The sequence below is a fragment of the Colossoma macropomum genome, unplaced genomic scaffold (assembly GCF_904425465.1).
Source record: "Colossoma macropomum unplaced genomic scaffold, Colossoma_macropomum, whole genome shotgun sequence".
Lineage (NCBI taxonomy): Eukaryota > Metazoa > Chordata > Actinopteri > Characiformes > Serrasalmidae > Colossoma > Colossoma macropomum.
Window position 1 is genome coordinate 3,898,944 of NW_023494798.1, and position 20,683 is coordinate 3,919,626.

The window sequence follows — 20,683 nt, forward strand, 5'->3', positions numbered from 1 at the left end:
ACCTTAAATTTACAGATACATAAAAAATATTAATATTTATTTATAATATTTATATTTATATATTTATAATATTATTATAAATACAATGCTACCTTAAATCCACTGACATTTTAAAATTACTGATACCTTAAATTCACAGCCACATTAAATTCAGTGCTTTCTTAAATGCAGTTCCACCTTGAATACATTATTCGTGTTGATATTGCTGTGGATTCGGCTGTAAGCGTGTGAGTCTGTGTGTACTGTGTATGACTGTCTGTGTGAGAAATGTGCATTGTGACATCATTTGTGGCAGTTAGATTTGAATGTCCCGAACATTCTGACAATTTATTGGCAATGGGAAAAAAATATATCTTTGAACAGCTGTTTTACGAAAACCACACATTCGATTGCTAAGAAAAGCACAAGCAACCTAATCAGGTAAAGGTCTTATGATCCTGCAACGTTTTGTAGTTCTAGGTTAAAAAAGTATGGGACAGGAAAAAATGCATTTATTGAGCGTAGAATAAATGTAACTAGAAAGGGAAAAATTGTGAATGAACTATAAGTTGGCTTGAAAAAGCCAGCTAATTGCTTCAAAACATTAAAGACCGCTGATCGGTGCTAAAGTGTTGCTTAGATGTCGCTAGTGCAGATCTATGGTGTTCCAGGTTGTTGCTAAGGTGTTGCAAAGTGGCTCCTATGTAATCAAATACACTGGAATCTTAAATCCACTGCTTCCTTAAATTTCACTGCCACCTCAAATTTATTGATATCCTTAGTCCTCTTGCACCGTAAATTTACTGATAATTTAACCTTGTTGCTACCTTGAATCCACTGCCACCTTAAATTAAATGCTGGCTTATATTGACCGTTACTTTAAGTTTACTGAAACCTTAAATTCATTGCTACCTTAAATCTCATGCTACTTTTAAATGCACTGCCACCTTAATTTTACTGGTATCTGAAATATACTGTTACCTTAAATTCAGTGCCACTTTAAATGCACTGCTACCTTAAATTGTTGCTGCCCTAAATACACTTCTACCGTAAAACCAGTGCTCCCTTAATACCACTAATACCTTAAAATCAATTCTTTCTTAAAGTTGTGGCTACCTTAAATGCACTGCTATTTTAAATTCAGTGTTACCTTAAATGTAGTGCCACCTTAAGTTTACTGATATGTTAAATTCACTACCACCTTAAAATCAGTGCTACCTTCAGTTTCTCTCCACATTAAATTTACTGCCACCTTGAATTTACTGACATGCTTTGAGACTTTCACACAAACTCTACATGTAGCGCTGTAGTTCAGCACCTTATATAAAAGTGCTGATTTATTATTAGGCTTATGTGTACATAATAGCCTCATTAACAAATATATTTAATTAAACTGCATTGTATTGTGCAAATGTGTATAGGTTTTTCACATGTACCACTTAAATGATACTTAATAATCATGTATCATGGTGAGCAAACTAATTTTTCCACGAAAAAAGGCCTTCCAGTAATTTCAGATTGCACTTCTATATTAAAATCCTTATCTTTTGAGAAGGTATTTCTTTTTATATGTGATATTAAGTTCAGAGTCTGAACAGAAATCCCCCGTTTCGCGCTCCACCTCATGATTGTCAACTGCCAATGATTACATACTTCATGATGTTGTATTTATTTGATATTGCTATTAAATGACGCAGTTATGTCCACCCCTGCATTAATTATTCAAGACATAACCACGCCTCCTGAATCTAAGCACATGCCCTCAGGGCATCATAATAAGGTGGCTACTTAAAGGCAGCCACCCTGGGCTTCAGAGGGCTGGGAAATAGAGAGCATGCGGCTCACTTCAAATTTAATGTTTGTATCTATGCTTTGGGTAACTGGTCTCAGTCCATCAGCATGTAAAGCTGACCCGGTCAGCTGCAGGCTGTGGGCTCAGCCTCAGTTACCTAGTCTTTACATGAATGGAGACTTTATAATAGGAGGGATTTTTTCTTTTCATTTCTACACGAGATCAGAGCAGAACACCTACACCACACAGCCACTACAGCCGCAGTGCACAGGGAGGTCTGTCTATGAGTGTGGAGTGAAGAGTTGCAGAGAGCATTTCAAAGTGATCTTAATAATCAAACTGCCACCTTTTGCAGTCATGTACCTCATTTGTATTAGTGACAGTTGCAAATAATAACTGAAACAACAGAAACTCTCATTTTGTTTGAATTTTGTGTATCTTTTGTTTCTAAACAGTATGGATTTCAGAGATCTGCGCTTCGCTCGTTCCATGGAGTTCACCATCCAAGAGATCAACAACAGAACAGATCTCCTGCCGGGAATCACGTTAGGATACCAGATATACGACTCGTGCGCGGAAGTACCGATGGCTATTAAAGTTGCATTTCAGTTTGTAAACGGCATGGAACCATTTTTCAATGATACTGATTCCTGTTCAAAATCTACAGCCGCTGCTGTTCTGGCTGTGGTGGGAGAGTCTAATTCCTCCCCCTCAATGAGCATGACCAGAATGCTGGGTCTTTTTGGAATTCCAGAGGTGACTGTAGGCTAGACCGAACAGTGTAGTATTAAAATCTAGCTCGTTATTATTTATGAGAGGACAGTGATTTTAAAATGTAGCCAATGATAGTGTAACATACTTAGTTATGTCCAGTGCTTTAGGCGTTTAGTAGTAGAAGAACCACATTAAATCCCTAAAATGAATGCATGAATTCAAACAGCCGTCTTAAATAATGTTTTCACCTCTTTTCTATACTGAATAACAGGTGAGTCACTACGCAACCTGCGCATGTCTGAGCGATAAGCGTCAGTATCCTGCCTTCTTCAGGACCATACCTAGTGACCACCACCAAGCGGCCGCACTAGCAAGACTAGTCAAGCATTTTGGTTGGACATGGATTGGGGCAGTGCGCAGCGACACAGACTACGGAAATAATGGAATGGCGTCATTTCTAAAGGCTGCGCAGGAGGAGGGCATCTGTGTGGAGTACTCCGAGTCTTACTACAGAACAGATCCGCGCAGTAAACTGGAGAGAGTGGCAAACGTCATCCGCAGATCAACAGCCCGGGTAATAGTAGCGTTTCTTCACGAAGGCGAAATGAACCTTCTGTTGGAGGAGCTGACAAGACAGCCGCCGCCTCCCATTCAGTGGATAGGCAGCGAGACGTGGATCACCCATCCAGATTTTCGAAAATTTAACATGTGCGCTGGGGCGATAGGATTTGGCATCCCCCGCTCAGTGATTCCAGGTCTTCGTGAGTTTCTTCTGGATCTCTCTCCAGAACAAGCATCGAAAACAGCTCTGCTGACGGAGTTTTGGGAGAGCTCGTTCAGCTGTAGCCTAAAAGGCTCCTCAGGGGGCGCACGGAAATGTAACGGCAGCGAGGATATCCGCGCGCTGCAGAACCCATATACAGACACTTCGCAGCTGCGCATCACTAACATGGTATACAAAGCTACGTATGCCATAGCGCATGCCATCCACGGTGTAATCTGCAATGACACGCAGTGCGACAAGAGCGCAAAATTCGCCTCATGGCAGGTATGAAAGTACTACATTTAAAAAGAGCTCCCTACCTTGCTTTAGAAGTTGAAATAAGCACAATATCTTTTTTTTGTATAATATATGATATCGGTTAGTCACCATATTGAATTGATGCTCATTAATAGTATTTAAATAATAGTTCACAGTTCCCTTCGCAATTTTTCAAATTCCACCACTCCAGATACTCGACCAGCTCAAGAGAGTGAACTTCACTACAAAAAATGATTATCAGGTCACATTTGACTCCAACGGTGATCCTATAGCCGTCTATGAGCTCATAAACTGGCAGGTAAAAAAAGATGGCTCTATAGATTTTGTCACAGTCGGCCGTTATGACTCATCCAAACCAAGAGGACAAGAGATAAGTATGAGCAGCGCTATCAGCTGGCTGGGGGGACAGACCGAGGTACACAGCAACACTTCAAATATTGTTTTACTAGAGCAAGAAAAAGAGTAACCTGTGCATAAATGGACTACATACTATGAATAATTTCCTTTTGTCTAATGTCTTTCAGGTTCCAGTGTCTGTGTGCAGTGAGAGCTGTCCTCCAGGGACCAGGAAGGCTGTGCAGAAAGGAAAGCCAGTCTGCTGCTATGACTGTATACCATGTGCAGAAGGAGAGATCAGTAACAACACAGGTTGTGCATCACAATAGAGTGGAAACTTTTACTGGGGAGAGTGATGATTTGTTTTGTTTTTTTTTGTTTTTTGTTTTTTACTCCCTTGTGGTTCTGTCTAATATAAGGTTATATGCATTTTCTGTGTATCACAGGTTGTTTATCATAGTACAAAATTCACTTTTGTTATAGATTTGAGTTGCTTGTTTGTTTGTTTTTTATTATCTGCTTTTTGTTCTATTTAATTTAAGATTCTGAATATGTTTTTCTAATCTCTCAGACTCTTTGAACTGCATACACTGTCCTCCTGAGTTCTGGCCCAACGCCCAGCATGATCGCTGCCTCCCCAAGCCTGTGGAGTTCTTGTCCTGGGACGACACTCTGAGCATCATTCTGACAGCATTCTCCATCACTGGGGCCTTCATAGCTGTATATGTGGCTGCTGTCTTCTATAAACACAGAATCTCCCCCATCGTCCGAGCCAACAACTCAGAGCTGAGCTTCCTGCTGCTCTTCTCACTGACTCTGTGTTTCCTCTGCTCACTTACTTTCATTGGTCAGCCCTCTGAGTGGTCCTGTATGCTGCGCCACACAGCGTTTGGGATCACCTTCGTCCTCTGCATCTCCTGTGTTCTGGGGAAAACGCTAGTGGTGTTAATGGCCTTCAGAGCTACACTTCCAGGCAGTAATGCCATGAAATGGTTTGGGCCTCCACAGCAGAGACTCAGTGTTCTTGTTTTCACTCTCATACAGGTCCTAATTTGTGTTCTTTGGTTGACAATATCTCCTCCTCTCCCCTTCAAAAATCTAAAACAATATAAAGAAAGGATAATACTGGAATGTGGATTCGGTTCACTCACAGGCTTCTGGGCTGTGCTTGGTTATATAGGTTTTCTGGCTCTTTTGTGTTTTATTTTGGCTTTTCTAGCTCGGAAGCTGCCTGATAACTTTAATGAAGCCAAGTTCATCACATTCAGCATGCTCATATTCTGTGCAGTCTGGGTTACCTTTATCCCAGCTTATGTCAGCTCTCCTGGAAAGTTCACTGTAGCTGTAGAGATATTTGCTATTCTGGCCTCAAGCTTTGGTTTGATTATTTGCATTTTTGCTCCCAAGTGTTTCATAATCATGTTTAGGCCAGAGCAGAATACCAAGAAACACCTTATGAGTAAAACACCCTTCAAGTCTCCTTGAGATTTTCACTTCTCAAGAAATTGTACTTGCAGCACTGTCGTTGAAGAGCTTTTATAAATTTCCTGATTCATGATAAGTTTTATAACATTATTATAAATCACAACTTTCTTAATAGATTTTTTTATTTAAGCAGTTTAAATTCCTTTTTAGCACTTAATTGATGGTAGATAATAATGTGCAAAGCCAAATGAAACAAAATTTTTAATATAAGTGCCTTATAGCCCTTTTAAGTAATACTTCTATATAAACATGGAACCTGTATGCTTGTTTTAAGAATGTATTTCTCATTACATGTGATATTAAACAAGTAATGGGAGGCTCCTATCTGTGATTTGCTAATTCAGCTAATTACATTCACTCATGTAAAAGAACTGGCAATTTTTATTTTCATCCTGTGAGTTGAAAAGTCCAATTATGGTGCATAAGCGGCTGCTAAAATTCCAAAGAAACATATATGATAAGTGGGAGAACAAGCTATTGGAAGGGAATTAGCCTCAACCACACTATCAAAAAGGAGAACAACTGGGTACACACACTGTTTCTCACAGAAATTAAATGGATTTTTTTCATTTTACATTATATGAATATCATCACTGCTAATATTGAAATCAGTGCACAAGGACAATGAAATACTACACAATGAAATATTAGCCATAGAGCTCTGTCTACCAGGTCTATCTATGGTGGCTGCTTCTCATTTTTATAATGAATAACAAACTATTTACACCCCTGACATACTTGAAATGTGTATAAATAATTCTGTTTTTGGCCCACTTGTGTAGTTTGATGCATTATTTAAAAGAACCATGTGTGAATGTGTGAAATTTTTTGCTTTCTGATGTTGCTCCTCTCACATGACATTTTTATCTATTACATTGTTCTCAAGAAAAATTAATAACAGTTATTTATTTTATGTTTTATCTCTTTTAGATATGTAGAGCATGACTGACCCCTGGCTGCTTTGTTTATGGAAAACAAGCCTTCATGTCATTTTAGTGCTATAGGGGAATGATAAGCATAAGTACTTCAATAATTACAGTAGATGAGCTTAAGTCTGTGGACACCCAGGTTTCCCATCTACACTATATTGCCAAAAATATTCACTCAGCCATTCAAATCATTGAATTTCTGCTGGCTTTCAAAAAATGAAGAACAAACTGGTCAAACACTGCAAAGAGAGTGACCATATCAGAGTGCATAGCGTGTACTTTGACATATGAAAACACTTTGAGCTACAGGATATGCATACATCTAACCCTGCATCTAAAGAAGTGTGATGAATAAAGTCTACACTTATCTTTGGAATCCTCGGGGAAGGAAATAAAAAGGCACACATACATTAAGTGTCATGCTATGAAGTAAGGGTAGAAACCACCTGCTTTTCATGAAGGGGGGCTTTGGTTTTCCCACAGCTCTCCCAACAGACCTGTAAAAGAAGAAAGAGTTTACCTCAAAATATGGCACCACTGAATGGTTTAACCTGTTTGGGTTTGGCAGGAATTCACTGTATGAAAATGGTCTGTCAATATAATGCTAAAATGTTATGTCAGCTACTGCAATGTCATAACATCATGCTATACAAAATGCTGACAGTAGTGCAGTCAACATGTGCTCAAACTCATTACTGGTCTTTCCCAAAGCTTCAGCTCTGATAGAAAACAATAGCAAGATTGTGTCAACTGACATCAACCAGAATGCTGGATTCACATAAACACACACAATCCTTCACTTCAATAATCAACAACACACTTCAGTATGAAACATACTTTAACCACAGGCACAACTTGTGCCCACAGAAGATGACATCATTATTAGGTTAAAATCAGACAGATGAGATGAAAATCAACACAGCACACAAGTTAAACACCTAAACCTAATCATCAGTATTGTGTGTGCTGCCAAAGACCCTACCTGAAATTTTGTTCACTTGATAGTTATTTTTGCCAAAAACTATTTTCCAGCCACATAAGACCAGACTCCTCTCACTCTTTGGATGAGAAGAGACCAAAATACTCAAAACTAAATATCAAATTACTATTTCATTTTATAACTTACATCGCCTGCCACCTTAAATTTACAGATACATAAAATATATTGCCACTTTAAATGCAATGCTACCTTAAATTCACTGCCATTGTAAATTCACTGATACATTAAATTCACAGCCACATTAAATTCAGTGCTTTCTTAAATTCAGTTCCACCTTAAATACATTATTCATGTTGATATTGCTGTGGATTAGGCTGTAAGCATGTGAGTCTGTGTGTACTGTGTATGACTGTCTGTGTGAGATGTGCATTGTGACATTATTTGTGGCAGTTAGATTTAAATGTCCCGAAGATTCTGACAATTTATTGGCAATGGGAAAAATATCATCTTTGAACAGTCGTTTTACGAAAACTGTACATTGGATTGGTAAGAAAAGCACAAGCAACCTAATCAGGTAAATGTCTTATGATCCTGCAACGTTTTGTAATTATAGCTCAAAAACTGTGGGACAGGAAAAAAAAATATTTTTTGTGAGCGTAGAATAAATATAACTAGAAAGGGAAAGATTGTGAATGAACTGTAAGTTGGCTTGAAAAAGCCAGCTAATTGCTTCAAAACATTAAAGACCGCTGATCGGTGCTAAAGTGTTGCTTAGATGTCGCTATGCAGATCTATGGTGTTCCAGGTTGTTGCTAAGATGTTGCAAAGTGGCTCCTATGTTATCAAATACACTGGAATCTTCAATCCACTGCTTCCTTAAATTCACTGCAAGTTCAAATTTATTGACACCTTTAATCCCCTTACACAATAAATTTACTGATACCTTAAATTTGTTGCTACCTTGAATCCACTGCCACCTTAAATTCAATGCTGCCTTAAGTTTACTGATACCTTACATTCCTTGCCACCTTAAATCACCTGCTACCTTAAATGCACTGCCACCTTTATTTTACTGATATCTGACATTTACTGTTACATTAAATTCAGTGCCACTTTAAATCATCTGCTACCTTGTTACCTAAATTGTTGCTACCCTAAATACACTGCAACATTAAAACCAGAGTTCCCTTAATATCATTAATACCTTAAAATCAATGCTTTCTTAAAGTTGTGGCTACCTTAAATGCATTGCTACTTTAAATTCAGTGTTACCTTAAATTTAGTGCCACTTTAAATTTACTGATATGTTAAATTCACTGCCACCTTAAAATGCAGTGCTACCTTCAATTTCCCTCCACATTTAAATTTACTGCCACCTTCAGTTATGTTCAGTTGTTATCTTAAATTTACTGCCACCTCGAATTTACTGACATCTTTGAGACTTTCACACAAACTCTACATGTAGCGCTGTAGTTCAGCACCTTATATAAAAGTGCTGATTTATTACTAGGCTTATGTGCACGGAATAGCTTCACTCATAAATATACTTAATTAGAATGCATTGTATTGTGTAAATGTGTATAGATTTTTCACATGGACCACTTAAATGATACTTAATATTCATCTATCAGGCTGATTAAACTATTTTTTTTTCCATAAAAAGTGCCTTCCAGTAATTTCGGATTACACTTCTATATTAAAATCCTTATCCTTAGAGAAGGTATTTCTTTTTATATGTGATATTAAGTTCAGAGTCTGAAGAGAAGACCGAATTCCCTCGTTTTGCGCTCCACCTCATGATTCTCAACGGCCAATGATTACATACTTCACGATGTCATTTTTATTTATTTGATACTAATCTTACTTTGCATGTAATCACGTTTGTTTGTATTGAAGACTGAACCTAATACAGCTTTTGGATATTACCAAGACAAATGCATTAAAATTCAAAGTGAGCAAAGCGGCTGAGTAAATGAAGCCCATGTTTTTCGCAAACGGTCCTAAGTGCGCGATTCCTGAATATGATGAGGCCGGGGGAGTTACGTCAGCTCAGCCTCAATGACGCCTCTTAATACACCAGAGACAAATAAAAACAGAAGTTATATCCATCCCTGCAGTTATTATTCAAGACATAACCACGCCTCCTGAATCTGAGCTCATACCCACAGGGCATCATAACAAGGTGTCTACTTAAAGGCAGCAACCCTGGCCTTCAGAGGGCTGGGCAATACAGATCATGTGGTTCCCTTCAATGATGTTTGTATCTATGCTTTGGGTAACTGGGCTCAGTCCATCAGCATGTAAAGCTGACCCGGTCAGCTGCAGGCTGTGGGCCGAGCCTCAGTTACCTAGTCTTTACATGAACGGAGACTTTATAATAGGAGGGATTTTTTCTTTTCATTTCTACACGAGATCAGATCAGAACACCTACACCACACAGCCACTACAGCCGCAGTGCTCAGGGAGGTCTGTGTATGAGTGTGGAGTGAAGAGTTGCAGAGAGCATTTCAAAGTGATCTTTATAATCAAACTGCCACCTTTTGCAGTCATGTACCTTATTTGTATTACCGACAGTTGCAAATACAAACTGAAACAACAGAAACTTTCATTTTGTTTGAATTTTGTGTATCTTATGTTTCTTAACAGTATGGAATTCAGAGAGCTGCGCTTCGCTCGTGCCATGGAGTTCACCATCCAAGAGATCAACAACAGAACGGATCTCCTGCCGGGAATCACGTTAGGATACCAGATATACGACTCGTGCGCGGAAGTACCGATGGCTGTTAAAGTTGCATTTCAGTTTGCAAACGGCATGGAACCATTTTACAATGATACTGATTCCTGTTCAAAATCTACAGCCGCCGCTGTTCCTGCTGTCGTGGGAGATTCTAATTCCTCCCCCTCAATGAGCATGACCAGAATGCTGGGTCTTTTTGGAATTCCACAGGTGACTGTAGGCTGCACCGATTAGTGTAGTATTAAAATCTAGTTCGTTATTATTTATGAGAGGACAGTGATTTCAAAATATAGTCAATGATAGTGTAACATACTTAGTTATGTCCAGTGCTTTAGGCGTTTAGTAGTAGAAGAACTACATTAAATCCTTCAAACAGCCATCTTAAATAATGTTTTCACCCCTTTTCTATACTGAATAACAGGTGAGTCACTACGCAACCTGCGCATGTCTGAGCGATAAGCGTCAGTATCCTGCCTTCTTCAGGGCCATACCTAGTGACCACCACCAAGCAGCCGCACTAGCAAGAATGGTCAAGCATTTTGGCTGGACATGGATTGGGGCAGTGCGCAGCGATATAGACTACGGAAATTATGGAATGGCGTCGTTTCTAAAGGCTGCGCAGGAGGAGGGCATCTGTGTGGAGTACTCCGAGGTGTTTTACAGAACAGATCCGCGCAGTAAACTGGAGAGAGTGGCAAACGTCATCCGCAGATCAACAGCCCGGGTAATAGTAGCGTTTCTTCACGAAGGCGAATTAAAGCTTCTGTTGGAGGAGCTGACAAGACAGCCGCCGCCTCCCCTTCAGTGGATCGGCAGCGAAGCGTGGATCACCTATCCAGATTTTCGAAAATATAACATGTGCGCTGGGGCGATAGGATTTGGCATCCCCCGCTCAGTGATTCCAGGTCTTCGTGAGTTTCTTCTGGATCTCTCTCCAGAACAAGCACTGAAATCACCTCTGCTAACGGAGTTTTGGGAGAGCTCGTTCAGCTGTAGCCTAAAAGGCTCTTCAGAAGGCGCGCGGGAATGTGACGGCAGCGAGGATATCCGCGCGCTGCAGAATCCATATACAGACACGTCGCAGCTGCGCATCACTAACATGGTATACAAAGCTACGTATGCCATAGCGCATGCCATCCACGGTGTTATCTGTAATGACACGCAGTGTGACAAGAGCGCAAAATTCTCCCCATGGCAGGTATGAAAGTACTACATTTAAAAAAAGCTCCCTACCTTGCCTTAGAAGTTGAAATAAGCATATAATTTTTTTGTATAAGTTGAAATAATATGTCAAGTATATGAATCAGTTAGTCACCATGTTGAATTGATGTTCATTAATAGTATTTAAATAATAGTTTACAGTTCACTTCGCAATTTTTCAAATTCCACCAATCCAGATACTCGACCAGCTCAAGAGAGTGAACTTCACTACAAAAAATGATTATCAGGTCACATTTGACTCCAACGGTGATCCTATAGCCGTCTATGAGCTCATAAACTGGCAGGTAAAAAAAGATGGCTCTATAGATTTTGTCACAGTCGGCCGTTATGACTCATCCAAACCAAGAGGACAAGAGATAAGTATGAGCAGCGCTATCAGCTGGCTGGGGGGACAGACCGAGGTACACAGCAACACTTCAAATATTGTTTTACTAGAGCAAAAAAATGAGTCTGTGCATAAATGGATCATAAATACTATGAATAATTTCCATTTGTCTAATGTCTTTCAGGTTCCAGTGTCTGTGTGCAGTGAGAGCTGTCCTCCAGGGACCAGGAAGGCTGTGCAGAAAGGAAAGCCAGTCTGCTGCTATGACTGTGTACCATGTGCAGAAAGAGAGATCAGTAACAAGACAGGTTGTGTATCACTATATAGTGGGCAGTTTTATTGGGGACAGTCATGATTTGTTTTTTGTTTTTTTTTACTCCTTTGTGGTTCTGTCTAATATGAGGTTATATGCATTTCCTGTGTATCACAGGTCGTGTATCATAGTACAAAATTCACTTTTTTTATGGATTTGAGTTGTTTGTTTTTTATTATCCGCTTTTTGTTCTATTTAATTTAAAATTCTGAATGTTTGTCTAATCTCTCAGACTCTTTGAACTGCATACCCTGTCCTCCTGAGTTCTGGCCCAACAGTCAGCGTGACAGCTGCCTCCCCAAGCCTGTGGAGTTCCTGTCCTGGGACGACACTCTGAGCATCATTCTGACAGCATTCTCCATCACTGGGGCCTTCATAGCTGTATGTGTGGCTGCTGTCTTCTACAAACACAGAATCTCCCCCATTGTGCGAGCCAACAACTCAGAGCTGAGCTTCCTGCTGCTCTTCTCACTAACTCTGTGTTTCCTCTGCTCACTTACTTTCATTGGTCAGCCCTCTGAGTGGTCCTGTATGCTGCGTCACACAGCGTTTGGGATCACCTTCGTCCTCTGCATCTCCTGTGTTCTGGGGAAAACAATAGTGGTGTTAATGGCCTTCAGAGCGACACTTCCAGGCAGTAATGTCATGAAATGGTTTGGGCCTCCACAGCAGAGACTCAGTGTTCTTGCTTTCACTCTCATACAGGTCCTAATTTGTGTTCTTTGGTTGACAATTTCACCCCCTTTTCCTTTTAAAAATCTAAAGCACTACAAGGAAAGGATTATCTTAGAATGTGGATTAGGTTCAACTGTAGGTTTCTGGGCTGTGTTGGGTTATATAGGATTTCTGGCTCTTTTATGTTTTATTTTGGCTTTTCTAGCACGGAAGCTGCCTGATAACTTTAATGAAGCCAAGTTCATCACATTCAGCATGCTCATATTCTGTGCAGTTTGGGTTACCTTTATCCCAGCTTATGTCAGCTCTCCTGGAAAGTTCACTGTAGCTGTAGAGATATTTGCTATTCTGGCTTCAAGCTTTGGTTTAATTGTTTGCATTTTTGCTCCCAAGTGTTTCATAATCATGTTTAGACCAGAGCAGAATACCAAGAAACACCTTATGGGTAAATTGCCCTCCAAGTCTCCTTGAGATTCTCACACAAATTGTCCTTGCGGCACTGTGGTTCAAGACCTTATATAAAATTTATTGAAACAGTTTAAATTCCTTCTTAGCACTTTGTTGTAGATAAAAATGGGCAAAGCCAAATGAAACATAATTGTTAATATAAGTGCCTTTTAGCACTTTTAAGTAATACTTCTATATAAACATGGAACCTGTATGGTTGCTTTAAGAATGTATTTCTTATTACATGTGATATTAAACAAGTAATGTGAGGCTCCTGTCTGTGATTTGCTGGCTAGGATTGCCCTCTCTCTCTCTCCCACATCACTCAATGCTATTCTAATTACTTTAATTCAGCTAATTACATTCACTTATGTAAAAGAACTGGTAAATTTTATTCTCATCCTTTGAGTTGAAAAGTCCAATTACAGTGCGTTAGCGGCTGCTAAAAAAGTCGTAAGAAGCATATATGATAAGTGGGAGAAAAACCTTTGGAAGGGAATCTGTCTCAACCACACTATCAAAGAGGAGAAAAACTGGGTACACACACTGTTTCTCACAGAAATCAAATTTATTTATTTATTTTACATTAAATGAATATCATCACTGCTAATATTGAAATCAGTGTACAAGGACAATGAAATACTACACAATACAATATTCAACATAGAGCTCTGTCTACCAGGTCTATCTATGGCTGTTTCACATTTTTATAATGAAAAACAAACATTTTGTACCCCTGACATACTTGAAATGTGTAGAAATAATTCTGTTTTTGGCCCGCTTGTGTAGTTTGATGCATTATTTAAAGAAACATTGTTTAGTATTTCAGTATCAGAGGAGACGGTGAACTATAAGGCAGATGTGTATATATATATATATATATATATATATATATATATATATATATATATATATATATATATATATATAAATTATACTCAAAACATTTACCTGACAGCCAAATAAATACATGACATTAGTAAAAAGAATGCAGTCCACTCTTACAATGTGCTATTTTATTTATTATTATTTTTTATAAAAACCACTTCCCTGAAGATGTTTTTTTTTTAGCAAACCATTTAAATAAATGAGATGTGTGATTATGAAGCGTTCTTTTATAGTCGAAAGAACCTCCATACAATGTAAAGGTTCTAGTAAGAACCATCATAAATATTAGATTTACACTCCCAAAATCTCTTTTTTAAACATCATTATTTAGGGAACCAAAGCAATCTACTTTTTAAAGCCCTTTTATTTTAAAAGCGTGCAAACAATTATAAATCACAAATGTGGATGCTTTGTTGTGTTGCTCTTCTCACATGACATTTTTATCTATCACATTTTTCTCAAGAAAAAAATAATGACAGTTATTCCATTTGATGTTTTATATCCATTAGATATGTAGAGCTTTACTGACCCCTAGCTGCTTTGTTCATAGAAATCAAGCCTTCATGTCTGTTTTAGTGCTATAGGGGAATGATGAGCTTAATTACTCTAATCATTACAGTAGATGGGCTTAAGTATGTGGACACACAGGCATTGCATATATAATATATACGCTTTTTGAACCAATATTTGCTGTTGAACTTTGCAGTTTGCTGTTTAAATTCTGCTCATCTGGGAAGGCTTTCTACTAGGTTTTGGACCATGGATTCTTGGATTTGATTCTATTGAGCATAAAGACTAGTAGCAAGGTCAGATCTTGCCTAGCAGTCAGCATTCCAATTAATTCCAAAGTTGATTAATTGGGTTAAGGTCAAAGCTATTTAATTGTTTTACTTGGCATGTTGGGCCTATGTGCTGTTTGATGAGATGAGCTTTTTTCAACCCCTTACTGTCTTGAATGTATGACAGCTCAGAGGGGGGGAACAGTTTCTTTAAAGTCTCTTTGGCAATATTTTGCTGTTCTGGATACATAATGGTTTGAATAGACAAAAACTGGTCAAAGTGCACCTCATGTGCCTTAAAAAGCACATGTAGATGTAGGAAGTCCCATGAACACCCATGTTCCAGTAAAACTCCACAGGAGTGCCAGGGAATGATTTAACTACTCCACCAGGTCATTCATTGTGCCAGTAAAGCTATTTTAGCTGAAGGAGGTTTGCAGATAGTTTTTATAAACCTGAACTTTAAATAAAACACATCCTTTGGATCAACAAGAGGTGCTTTGGTGTTCCCACCTCAAGTAGGACAAGGTAAGCTATAATTGCATTAGAAGCATATTTAAGTTGATGGGTTCCAGGTAACAGATGGCATAGTCAGTCAGAATTAAAATATAATTGTGGTCTGATGGTCTATCTATATTCTCAGCATCCTCTGCTGACATCTGACTTACAGGAGCGAGAAAGGAAGATAATTGTGAAATGTCACTGACCTGCATTGTCTACCAACCTCTAACAAACTGTGGAGGCCTATCTGATGACTGTATGCATGCAGGTACCTGGATGGGTGTCCTCAAACTATTGATAGAGTGGGAAATCAGAAGGGAAGAGCTTCCTCTTGGAATAAATGATGATCTTTGATCAGATTATTGTCCATTTGTAGCTGCCAAGAAAGAGAGACCATAGGGGGCTGCAAGAGCAGGGAGCAATAGGCTGCCTGCAGCTCGGAGGGGCTCCCGATCCTACTGTCCTTAGTAGTCCTAATGATGACCACGGTTACAGCGGGGTCTCCCCATGTTTTCCACAATGAGACTGTGATGACGTCTGATTTTAACATGCTATATCAAGAACTCTCAAAGAAAAAACTGTGCTTTCTGCTGGCTCTCAAAAAATGAAGAACAAACTGTTCAAACACTGCAAAGAGAGCGACCATATGAGAGTGCATAGCGTGTACTTTGACATATGAAAACACATTGAGCTACAGGATATGCATACATCTAACCCTGCAACTAAAGAAATGTGGGGAAAAATGATTAAGAAAGTGTACAATTATCTTGGGAATCCTTGGGGAAGGAAATAAAAAGGCACACATACATTAAGTGTGTCATGCTATGAAGTAAGGGTAGAAACCGCCTGCTTTTCATGTAGGGGGGCTTTGGTTTTCCCACAGCTCTCCCAACAGACCTGTGAAAGAAGAAACAGTGTTCACCTCAAAATATGGCACCACTGAGTGATTTAACCTGTTTGGGTTTGGCAGGAATTCACTGTATGAAAATGGTAGAGCTTCACATTAGAGTGGAGGCTTGAGACTGGGAGGGGATGGGCAGAACAGACTAGTGTCTTTGTGAGAGTCCTGCAGACCTCGTAACATGTCCTGTTCTGTTTTCTTGTAACTTGTAAATATTGCACACATTGTGGTGTTTTAAATTTAATAAAGACATGGTCATTGTTTAGAACTCCTTTTGTCCTGGCTTCCCTAGCACCTGCCCTTAGACAAAAACATCAAGCACCCACAAACAAGGGATGAGAAGCAGATGAAAGGGCTTGACTGGTTCACATTCTTCATGAAACGGAACCCCAGCCTGTCAATATAATGCTAAAATGTTATGTCAGCTACTGCAATGTCATAACATCATACAAAAATTCAGTGCTGTCTTACATTTACTGATACTTTACATTCCTTGCCCCCTTAAATCTCATACTACCTTAAATGCACTACCACCTTAATTTCACTGATATCTGAAATTTACTGTTACATTAAAATCAGTGCCACTTTAAATCATCTGCTACATTGCTACCTAATTTTTTTGCTACCCTAAATACACTCCTACATTAAAACCAGAGTTCCCTTAATACCATTAATACCTTAAAATCAATGCTTTCTTAAAGTTGTGGCTACGTTAAATGCATTGCTACTTTAAATTCAGTGTTACTTTAAATTTAGTGCCACTTTAACTTTACTGATATGTTAAATTCACTGCCACCTTAAAATCAGTGCTGCATTTAATTTCCCTCCATATTTAAATTTACTGCCACCTTCAATTATGTTCAGTGGTTATCTTAAATTTACTTCCACCTTAAATTTACTGACATCTTTGAGACTTTCACACAAACTCTACATGTAGGACTGTAGTTCAGCAGCTTATATAAAAGTGCTGATTTATTATTAGGCTTATGTGTACATAAATATATTTAATTATAACTGCATTGTATTGTGTAAATATGTATATGTTTTTTACATTTTTACCATTTAAATGATACTAAATAATCATGTATCAGGCTGATTAAACTAAATTTTCCATAAAAAAGGCCTTCCAGTAATTTCGGATTACACTTCTATATTAAAATCCTTATCTTTTCAGAAGGTGTTTCTTTTTATATGTGATATTAAGTGATATTAAATGCATGAAAATACAAAGTGAGCAAAGCGGCTGAGTAAATCAAGCCCAAGGTTTGCACAAACGGTCCTACGTGTGCGATTCCTGAACATGATGAGGCCGGGGCAGTTACATCAGCTCAGCCTCAATGACACCTCTTAATACACCAGAGACAAATAAAAACAGAAGTTATATCCATCCCTGCAGTTATCATTCAAGACATAACCACGCCTCCTGAATCTGAGCTCATACCCACAGGGCATCATAACAAGCTGGCTACTTAAAGGCAGCCACCCTGGCCTTCAGAGGGCTGGGAAATACAGATCATGCTGTTCACTTCAAATTTAATGATGTTTGTATCTATGCTTTGGGTAACTGGGCTCAGTCCATCAGCATGTAAAGCTGACCCGGTCAGCTGCAGGCTGTGGGCCGAGCCTCAGTTACCTAGTCTTTACATGAATGGAGACTTTATAATAGGAGGGATTTTTTCTTTTCACTTCTACACGAGATCAGAGCAGAACACCTACACAACACAGCCACTACAGCCACAGTGCTCAGGGAGGTCTGTCTATGAGTCTGGAGTGAAGAGTTGCAGAGAGCATTTCAAAGTGATCTTAATAATCAAACTGCCACCTTTTGCAGTCATGTACCTCATTTGTATTACCAACAGTTGCAAATAATAACTGAAACAACAGAAACTTTCAATTTGTTTGAATTTTGCGCATCTTATGTTTCTAAACAGTATGGATTTCAGAGAGCTGCGCTTCGCTCGTTCCATGGAGTTCACCATCCACGAGATCAACAACAGAACAGATCTCCTGCCGGGAATCACGTTAGGATACCAGATATACGACTCGTGCGCTGCAGTACTGATGGCTATTAAAGTTGCATTTCAGTTTGCAAACGGCATGGAACCATTTTTCAACGACACCGATTCCTGTTCAAAATCTACATCCGCCGCTGTTCCTGCTGTGGTGGGAGATTCTAATTCCTCCCCCTCAATGAGCATGACCAGAATGCTGGGTCTTTTTGGAATTCCACAGGTGATTGTAGGCTGCACCGATTAGTGTAATATTGATATCTAGCTCGTTATTATTTATGAGAGAACAGTGATTTTAAAATATAGTCAATGATAGTGTAACATACTTAGTTATGTTCAGTGCTTTAGGCGTTTAGTTGTAATAGAAGAACCACATTAAATCCCTAAAATGAACGCATGAATTCCAACAGCCATCTTAAATAATGTTTTCACCTCTTTTCTGTACTGAATAACAGGTGAGTCATTTCGCAACCTGCGCATGTCTGAGCGATAAGCGTCAGTATCCTACCTTCTTCAGGACCGTGCCTAGTGACCACCACCAAGCGGCCGCACTAGCAAGAATGGTCAAGCATTTTGGCTGGACATGGATTGGGGCAGTGCGCAGCGATATAGACTACGGAAATTATGGAATGGCGTCATTTCTAAAGGCTGCGCAGGAGGAGGGCATCTGTGTGGAGTACTCCGAGGTGTTTTACAGAACAGATCCGCGCAGTAAACTGGAGAGAGTGGCAAACGTCATCCGCAGATCAACAGCCCGGGTAATAGTAGCGTTTATTCACGAAAGCGAATTAAAGCTTCTGTTGGAGGAATTGACAAGACAGCCGCCGCCTCCACTTCAGTGGATAGGCAGCGAAACTTGGATCACCTATCCAGACTTTCTAAAATATAACATGTGCGCTGGGGCGATAGGATTTGGCATCCCCCGCTCAGTGATTCCAGGTCTTCGTGAGTTTCTTCTGGATCTCTCTCCAGCACAAGCATCGAAAACAGCTCTGCTAACGGAGTTTTGGGAGAGCTCGTTCAGCTGTAAGCTAAAAGGCTTTTCAGAGGGCGCGCGGGAATGTGACGGCAGCGAGGATATCCGCGCGCTGCAGAACCCATATACAGACACGTCGCAGCTGCGCATCACAAACATGGTATACAAAGCTACGTATGCCATAGCGCATGCCATCCACGGTGTTATCTGTAATGACACGCAGTGTGACAAGAGTGCAAAATTCGCCCCATGGCAGGTATGAATGTACTACATTTAAAAAGAGCTCCCTACCTTGCCTTTGAATTTGAAATAAGCACAATATTTTTGTATAAGTTGAAATTATATATGTCAAGTATTTGAATCAGTTAGTCACCATACTGAATTGATGTTCATTAATAGTATTTAAATAATAGTTTACAGTTCACTTCGCAATTTTTCAAATTCCACCACTCCAGATACTCAACCAGCTCAAGAGAGTGAACTTCACTACAAAAAATGATTATCAGGTCACATTTGACTCCAACGGTGATCCTATAGCCGTCTATGAGCTCATAAACTGGCAGGTTAAAAAAGATGGCTCTATAGATTTTGTCACAGTCGGCCGTTATGACTCATCCAAACCAAGAGGACAAGAGATAAGTATGAGCAGCGCTATCAGCTGGCTGGGGGGACAGACCGAGGTACACAGCAACACTTCAAATATTGTTTTACTAGAGCAAGAAAAACAGTAACCTGTGAATAAATGGACTACATACTATGAATAATTTGCTTTTTCTAATGTCTTTCAGGTTCCAGTGTCTGTGTGCAGTGAGAGCTGTCCTCCAGGGACCAGGAAGGCTGTGCAGAAAGGAAAGCCAGTCTGCTGCTATGACTGTATACCATGTGCAGAAGGAGAGATCAGTAACATGACAGGTTTGGTATCACTATACAGTGGAAACTTTTACCGGGGACAGTGATGATTTATTTATTTGTTTATTTAATTACTAATTTTCTAATTTCTGAATCTGAAAATGCTTTTCTAATCTCTCAGACTCTTTGAACTGCATACACTGTCTTCCTGAGTTCTGGCCCAATGCCCAGCATGATAGCTGCCTCCCCAAGCCTGTGGAGTTCCTCTCGTGGGACGACACTCTGAGCATCATCCTAACAGGATTCTCAATCACTGGGGTATTCATATCTGTATGTGTGACTGCTGTCTTCTACAAACACAGAATCTCTCCAATCGTCCGAGCCAACAACTCAGAGCTGAGCTTCCTGCTGCTCTTCTCATTGGCGCTCTGTTTCCTCTGTTCACTCACTTTCATTGGTCAGCCCTCTGAGTGGTCCTGTATGCTGCGTCACACAGCGTTTGGGATCACCTTCGTCCTCTGCATCTCCTGTGTTCTGGGGAAAACAATAGTGGTGTTAATGGCCTTCAGAGCTACACTTCCAGGCAGTAATGCCATGAAATGGTTTGGGCCTCCACAGCAGAGACTCAGTGTTCTCACCTTCACTCTCATACAAGTCCTAATTTGTGTTCTTTGGTTGACAATATCTCCTCCTTTTCCTTTTAAAAATCTAAAGTACTACAAAGAAAGAATTATTTTAGAATGTGGATTAGGTTCAGCTATAGGATTCTGGGCTGTGCTGGGTTATATAGGATTTCTGGCTCTTTTATGTTTTATTTTGGCTTTTCTAGCACGGAAGCTGCCTGA

The 20,683-nt window shown here is 39.5% G+C and overlaps 3 pseudogenes; all 3 read left to right on the forward strand.

Annotated features, from left to right (window-relative positions):
* Positions 1 to 1,846: 1,846 nt before the first annotated feature.
* On the forward strand, positions 1,847 to 5,098 carry LOC118818461 (annotated as a pseudogene).
* A 4,463-nt stretch (positions 5,099 to 9,561) lies between these two features.
* On the forward strand, positions 9,562 to 12,709 carry LOC118817943 (annotated as a pseudogene).
* A 4,924-nt stretch (positions 12,710 to 17,633) lies between these two features.
* LOC118817942 lies at positions 17,634 to 20,683 on the forward strand (annotated as a pseudogene).